The following is an 8,079-nucleotide window of genomic DNA, read 5'->3' as shown; positions in this document are numbered from 1 at the left end:
TGTAAGGTCATTTTCTATGCAAATCTGATATGCAATTTTTGGGGGGGAATTACATATATTTTTTTTTTTACATTTTTTGTCAGAAGGTCCAATAAAGGGTCCAATTAAAAAAAAAAAAGTAATTTTCTGACAATTATTTCATGGTTCAGTCTTTGCAGGGTTACACATTTCCCAGAATGCATCATTTACTTTTTTTTTAAAGACAGGATTTAAAGTGGCGGCGTCTTTAATAAACAACAGAGTCATGATACATCACGTACAGGAAGCCTGTTGGGTTTGTTTTCACATTAAAAGCCTCATGTTGGAGTAAATGTTGTTGAATCTGATCACAGACCAGTGGAGTTGAGGCACTGCTGGGATTTGAACCCAGGATCCCCTGTTTACAAGACAGGTGCTTTAACCACTAAGCCACAGCGCCACAGTTGTCTACAGTTTGTGTCTATAGTGTGTGGTGCACCTGTGTGTGTCTGTGTGTGTGTTACACTAAGTTTTGAACGTGCAGCTCAGTGGACGATGAATCTGTTTGAACCAAATCCTCCGACTTTAATCAGTTTTTGCTGCAGAGACACAAACGTGTGTGAGAGATGATGTTTGAACACAGATTGACTGTGAAGTTAGATTACGTTGTTAGATTACATATTGTTAGATTACTACATATTGTTAGATTACTGCATATTGTTAGATTACATATTGTCTTACAGCCTCCTGACCTTTAATATCGGCGCAATGAAACGTTAAACCCTCAGTCAATCTGCTGACGATTGAAGTGGCTGCAAAGCTGATTAAACACAAACTTAATCAAATCAAAGATAAACTTTCACATCATGTTACAGCTCAGAGGTCAGGGAACAAGAAACAGATGGAAACCATTTTACCTCCGCCGACAGGAAGTGACTCAGCGAGCTCAGTTTAGCAAAATAAAATCACAGTGTTATACAACAAAGTCCCTCAGGTGGACGGCGTCTCGTCTGTCTCATCTAGCTAGCGAAGAAGAAAAGTCCAGTACGACGAACAGATCTTCAAAACAAAGATGGCGGCTGTTAGAGAAGCTAATGTCAAAAAGCTAGAAGAGAAATCCACAACAGCTCATCCTCATGTGACATTTTATATTGGTAATGAAATGAAAAGTTAACATGCTAACTGATACGTTATCAGTTAGGCTACCTCATATTTAGCTGATTAAACTGTTACTGAACAAAACAGCTAACGTTAGCTAAGTGGGCTACTTAGTTTAGCAACTGCTTCCTTAATGTGAAGATTAGACTTTAGCTTACATGAGTTCATTAAACTGTAGCTACATCAGATGTCAGGGTAGCCTATGTACAGGAATCTTGAAGTTAATTTTAATACCTTTTTAAGACTTTTTCAAGACCTTCTCAATATTTTTCAATAGCCTACCTCACCGCCGCTTCAAGCTGTAACCATAACGTCAGTGACACTTTTAATTTAACAGCTTTAGTTTGTGATAAAGACTATAGACCACTATGATACAACAGAATTCAAAATAGGCTGGGATAATAACTAAAAGACAAAGTTTATTAAAAAAAAAAAAAAAAAAACATTGCTCCACTCTCAAAAAACAAAAACAACAATCTTCTTTTCTTTTTTATGTACCGGTTCATCTTTGTTTTTTAATAAAATGAATAAATTCACACACTTTTACAGTGTTTTTTAGGGCTCAAACTCTTGGACAGCTAATTCAGACAAAAAATACCTTCAAAATTTAAGACTTTATAAAGTCGTGAAAAGACTTTTTAATACTTTTTAAGGGTCTTAATTTTCCCAAAATTGATTTATCACCTTTTAATACTTTTCAAGACCCCGCGGATACCCTGGATGTAAACACATAGACATAGGCTATAGACGCCGCACTGAGCGCTGAGTTGTATGTAGCCTATGTCAACGTCGCCGCCATATTGGATGTGGAAAACTGTAGAGATCGGCGAGCAAAAGCTGTGCAAAACAATTCTTCTTAAAGGGTTTTAGTTTACACACGCACACACACACACACGCCCTTATGTGTGTTCTTCATTCTTTGTAAAGCTGTATAGTTACAAATATGGATAAGACAGTTAAGACTTTAGCTAACATGAGTTCATTATGGGTTATGATCATATTCTGGACACTGCTTTACATGAACATAGAGTAGCCTAACCTGGTTATTCATCCCAGTTTCTGACAACTGCATCTTATTCTAGACATCCGTCAAAATGAGACCACTGTGGCTTCTTGTGGTGTCGCCACTTTTACATTTTAAAATCACTTTGCAAATAATAAATATCAGTTTCCGCGTCACTCCAAAGCGGTTTGCCGCCGCCATGTTCACTGTTCCCTCTAAGGTGTTTTACTGTGCAATTGCACACTGCTCCCCACCTCTTTGCCCAGAAGACAAAAAAAGTTGCACACTCAAATATCCCAGACTAGTTTACTGTTTATTTCTCCCTAATGTGCGCCTCGAATTGTTAAATTTATGACCTTAACCGTGGTCTGTAGTGCAACTACGATTTAAGTTTTTGCTTGAGAATTAGTATTACTGTTCATATCAAGATGCTTCTGTGCCAAGAGTTGATGACACCAACTTGATGTTAGTTATTTTTTCCATATTGTTCATATGGCAATAAATGCAAAATCTATTTTGCCAACAGAATATTGTATTTTGTTATCATTAACTGTAACTGACCTAGATATGGAGCAGCCTTTAATGTTGTCAAAATAATCTGTTATTAATCATTATAGTAATAGCCAATTGTATTGATATTTGGAGTTGGAGAGGTGAGGCCAGAGCACCAGCATGTGGACGTACTGTGTTCGCTTAAGCTGTCGCTCACAGTCGCTCAAGCAGGTCATCAGGGGAGTTGAATTTCTGCTCAGGAGTTTTGAAAATTAGAGCGAACGTTGGCCATGTTTGTGTTGCTGATAAGTCAGAAACCGGGATAGTGCGTGTAAGCCGTTTTCTTACATGCACAAACACAAAAACGTGATCCTATCCAGGATAAACCAAGTCCATGTAAACGCACCTGAGTTCAGGATAAAGTTAAGTTACGCACTATAGCTCCTCTTGGTAAATCTGCAGGTCCAGACCTCGGGACCAGGTCCAGGTCTGAGGTGAACCAGCTGGTATACTATATCCTGACAGAAACTCTGCCGCTCTGCCTCTTCTTCCTCTCGCCGCCTTAATTTCCTGATAACCTGTTAATTTTATTGTTTTTCACTCACATTACATGATTACTGCAACGACCCGGCGACTCAAATCACTTAATGCATTATTATTGAGGGCAGGCGCCCGGCTCGGCCCGCTCCTTTAGCCAAATGACTGTTGATATTTGCTTTTAATTTAAGCAATCCACTACAAGACTCATTAACATGCTGGTAGATTAACTGCCTCCAAGCTGAGGTTATCCGCCTCTTAATGCCCTTTCCATGGAGATAATCCCTGCTAACTTGGATTGGAGGCTACAATGAGATAAGCAGCGAATACGAAGAGATGAAGGAGAACCTGTCTGATCTGATCCCAGCGCTCCAACAATGATTGTTTTTCTCTTTCTGCTGCAATTTGCTTAATTTGGGTGTTATCGACAGGGAGTGTGTCACGGACCCTGAAGGCAGCACTGATCCTGCACACACACACACACACACACACACACACACACACACACACACACACGGATCATTGATTACTTCAACAGCAGCTCTTCTAGGAAACTCTCTGTGAATCAACCAGGAACTTCACACTGATTCATCAACAGCAACAACCACACACACACACAGCCTATTATTGTTGTGGTTTATTCATTTATTGTTGTTTATATGATGTATTTCTTGGTACATGTGTGTTTATATTTCTTGTCTGCAGTGACAGACAAATATATATGTTGATCTGCACCTGCTTTTCAAGGCCATCATAGCTTGGATAGGTTGTCATGGGAACAAAGGTCCGACCAAACCTGAGGTGAAAAGGTCGGACCTGCTGCAGCCCGGTGAGACAAAGGTCAAAGGTCGAAGCAACAGCTCATCACGCTGAGAGTAAAAACACAACGTGACAGTAAAACAGTAAAACTAATTCAAGTACAGTATCTTTCATTTTTCCATGTTAATTTGTCTTTTTTTCTTTTCTATTTTTATTCTATTTTAGCTTCCTATTTCAAAGTAAAAGCACAAATTCTATCCTCATGGTTTTCTGTATGTAAAGGGAAACGGGTGTTTTATTTGGCTCGTGGTCGGCTCATAGTCGGCTCGTGGTCGTGCAGAGGGGCAGAGCGGCCTTATTCTTTCTTGACTCAGAATACAGTTTCCTTTAAAGGAAAGCTTTCATTGTGTGTTTTCTCCATATTGCATTGCAATATCCTGTTTAAAGTGATCATATAATAAACAACTAATCAATACTGTAGGCTATAGATAAAGGAGTGATAATAACCTACAGTAAATGCTTTGAATCTCTTAGCTATAGCTGTGCAGTATCCTTAGTAGACCGGATAGCAGCAGATGATAAAGGGTCATTACAACAGGAGACTTTTATTTTTTAGAGACTTGAGACTTGACTTGGACTCGTGACCAAAGACTTGAGACTTGATGAAGTCTCACCCCTCAAAGACTTGAGACTTGACTCGGACTTGCAAAAAAGGACTTGTGAACATCTCTGCAGTCAGCTATAGTCGGGTCATAGTCGGCTCATGGTCGGCTCGTGGTCTGAGAGCTGAGTCAATTTGTACCTTTAATTTTTTTATGTAAATTGTTATTTTTTTCTTTCATTAATTCAAGTATCTTTCATTTTTCCATGTTAATTTGTCTTTTTTTCTTTTCTATTTTTATTCTATTTTAGCTTCCTATTTCAAAGTAAAAGCACAAATTCTATCGTCATGGTTTTCTGTGTGTGAAGGGCAACGGGTGTTTTATTTTGTGAAAGTAACCGGATGTGCGTTGGTCACAACGGCTAGCTTGAGTAGCACTCTCAGTCGGCTCTTGGTCGGCTCTCGGTCGGCTGGTGGTCGGCTGGTGGTCGGCTCATAGTCGGCTCATAGTCGGCTGGTGGTCGGCTCTAGGTTGGCTCATGGTTGGCTGGTGGTCGGCTGGTGGTCGGCTGGTGGTCGGCTGGTGGTCGGCTGGTGGTCGGCTGGTGGTCGGCTGGTGGTCGGTTCGTGGTCGGCTGGTGGTCGGCTGGTGGTCGGCTGGTGGTCGGCTGGTGGTCGGCTGGTGGTCGGCTGGTGGTCGTCATGCTGTTTAAAGAGGATTTAATAGAGGTAAATTAAAGTCAAATGAATTTCAGAGACGTGATAATGAAGTTGAGTTTCCATCAGGAGGTGAAACCTCTTTGTCTTTAATTATCTTGTTCTCTCCACCAATCTGTTCTTAGCCTCGATTGTGTTAATCCTCACACACACACACACACACACACACACACACACACACTGTAAACCCCCCGCTGGTAGGAGTGTGTGAGAGTGTGTGATGAGCTCTCATTAGTCTCTCAGACACTTCATTTAAGTAAAAGTACTAAAACTACAGAGTAAAAATACTCAATTACTCTGCTACAGGCCGAGTACTCAGAGTCACTGCAGTGAAATTATTATTATTATTATAAAATCAGCTGAAAGTGTTTTTATTTTAAAAAAAACACACTAATGATTTATTATTTTAAATCAAACGTGTGAAGAGTTTTGATCTGTTTATTGATTATAAATGACTGCAGCTAATGATAGTTTCATTATGGATTCATCTGTTGACTATTAATTTATTCATCCCATTAAATTATAAAATGTTTATTTTGTAGCCTGGACAGAGGTGGCTACTCTCTCTTTCATTATAATACAGTAGTTCAGTCTTGCTGATGCTGTTGCATGTTCATTCATGTCCAACCAGCTACACACTGTTGTGCAGAATGAAAAACACTCTCATCTTTAGCTTTGACGTAAAACTAAAATAGTTCAAACTGTAGAGAATTCAGATTGTTCACATGCACAAAAATATTTGCAGATACACACACATGCAACACATGCACAGCAGATAGCTATTATATTTATATTGTGGTGAACAAAAAGTGTTTCCTTCCTGATTGAAGTGGTAACAATTAACCATTGAGGTGTTTGGCTGGTGACATCACATATCCTATTGACCAATCAGCTCATGTACACTGCAAAAACTCAAAATCTTACCAAGAATATTTGTCTTATTTCTAGTCAAAATGTCTAATTTCTAGTCAAAACAAATCTCATTATACATAAAATAAGACTCATCACATAAAAAGTAGCTTGTTTTTAGACACTTTTTACTTATTTCAATCATATTTTCACTTGAAATAAGTAGAAAAATCTGATAGTGGAGCAAGTTTTTCTTCCTTATTACAAGCACAAAAAACTTGCTTTCACTGGCAGATTTTTCTACTTCTTTCAAGTGAAAATCTGTTTGAAACAAATGAAAATTATCTCAAAACAAGTTAAGTTTTAGGTGATGAGTCTTATTTTAAGTGGAAAGAGATTAGTTTTGACTAGAAATGAGACATTTTGACAAGAAATAAGACAAATATTCTTGGAAAGATTTTGAGTTTTTGCAGTGTAGAGTCATTTTGAATGACAAACATGTGACTTTATGTCAGAGTGTTGTGTCTCATGCAGAGAACCGTCGTGTTCAGTCAATTTAAAAAGTGACATTTTGAACTGTAAAATGTGTGAAAAGCAGAAAATGTGTTTAATGTTTTGGAGACTTGAGAAGAGGTTTAGCTCTCTGTGTGCGATGCAGCAGGTTGTTTTAGTGGGTTAGTGAATGGAAAACACTGTAACATGTTGGATACAGATGTTAGTGAGGACGCTAACGCTAACGCTAATGCTAACGCTAGCCATGTAGCATTAGCAGCATTAGCAGACGGTGTTGATGTCAGCGACCCAACTGAAGTTTGATCCAAGATGGCGTCGGTTCTCTGAGCGGCAGCTGAAGGTCAGGATTAGGGTCAGAGAGAGGGAAAGGGGGGGCGAGGGGATGGAGGGGTGGGGGTGGGGGGGTCGGGGGGGGGGCAGTGGGGGGGGTCGGGGTCAAAGGTCGAAGGTTTCATCTCGGGAAAGTGTCTTCATCTGCCACAGAGAGCTGTCGCGTAAATCTGATGAGAAAGTAGAAACAGTTAGAATTTTTGCTTTTTAATTCTTCTACTGCTGCTGAAGACAAAGATTTAAATATGTTTATGTCACACACACACAGGGAGGACACACACACACACACACACACACACAGGGAGGACACACACACACACATACACACACATACTCACACACAACGACACGTGCAGGAAGTTGCTAATTAAACGAATAAAAAACAAACAGTGCGTGTGTGTGTAATTGTCCATTTGTGTGGAGCTGGTAAATTAGCATAATGCATCGAGCTTATTGTGGCACGTGTTGGCATCATGCGGCGTTGGCGGCGTTGGTGGCGTGACGCCCCAACGCGGCTAAACACACAGACCAGACACCCGTAGCTACTGTATTAAATTTTTTAATCATTAGCCATTAGTGCTAATGGCAGCAGGCAGACTGTAGCTTTCTCTGGGTGCTGTTGTTTGTCTGGCTCGGCCCGCTGCACTTTCTGGCCTCAGATTACTGAATGTTAATGAGGTGGGGTGTGTGGGGGGGGTTGGGGGGGGGGGGGCAGACCTCATATAAGAGTATATGGTCCAGACTTCCAGACACAGACTCAGTCTAATTTAAAAACTTTAATCCCGACCCAGGAGTTGTTTACAGCACTGAATTAGGTTAATCTACCCCGGATATTTGCATAAATGTGCATTTATGAATAATTAGTGGGCCACAGAGGGTGGTAGGTAGGTGGAGACCGGGGGGGTGAGGGGGGGGGTGGACGCGTGGCCAGACTATTGTTGCCGTTGCCGACCGACCATAAACAATAGAGCAGAGAAAACAATGAGCAACACAAACCGCGGGGAGCTGCGTGCGTCTGAATTACTGCTATCGCTTACAGCCGCCGCTCTAATTACAGCTGCTGCTTTAATTGGTCTCATTAACACAGAGCAGGCCGTTATCACTGATCAGACTGATCTGTGACAGTTAACACACACACACACACACACACACACACACACAC

General features: G+C 40.5%; 1 non-coding gene across 1 annotated transcript; it reads right to left on the bottom strand.

Annotated features, from left to right (window-relative positions):
* Positions 1-345: 345 nt before the first annotated feature.
* Positions 346-418, bottom strand: trnat-ugu (transfer RNA threonine (anticodon UGU)). The gene has a single exon. It is a non-coding gene; the product is annotated as a tRNA-Thr (tRNA).
* Between the last annotated feature and the right edge of the window lie 7,661 nt (positions 419-8,079).

This window comes from Trachurus japonicus, chromosome 15, assembly GCF_045865225.1.
Source record: "Trachurus japonicus isolate A0001 chromosome 15, Traja_1.0".
In the NCBI taxonomy this organism is placed as follows: Eukaryota; Metazoa; Chordata; class Actinopteri; order Carangiformes; family Carangidae; genus Trachurus; species Trachurus japonicus.
The sequence above is the reverse complement of the archived record's forward strand: the minus strand, read 5'-3'. Positions and strand labels throughout refer to the sequence as shown.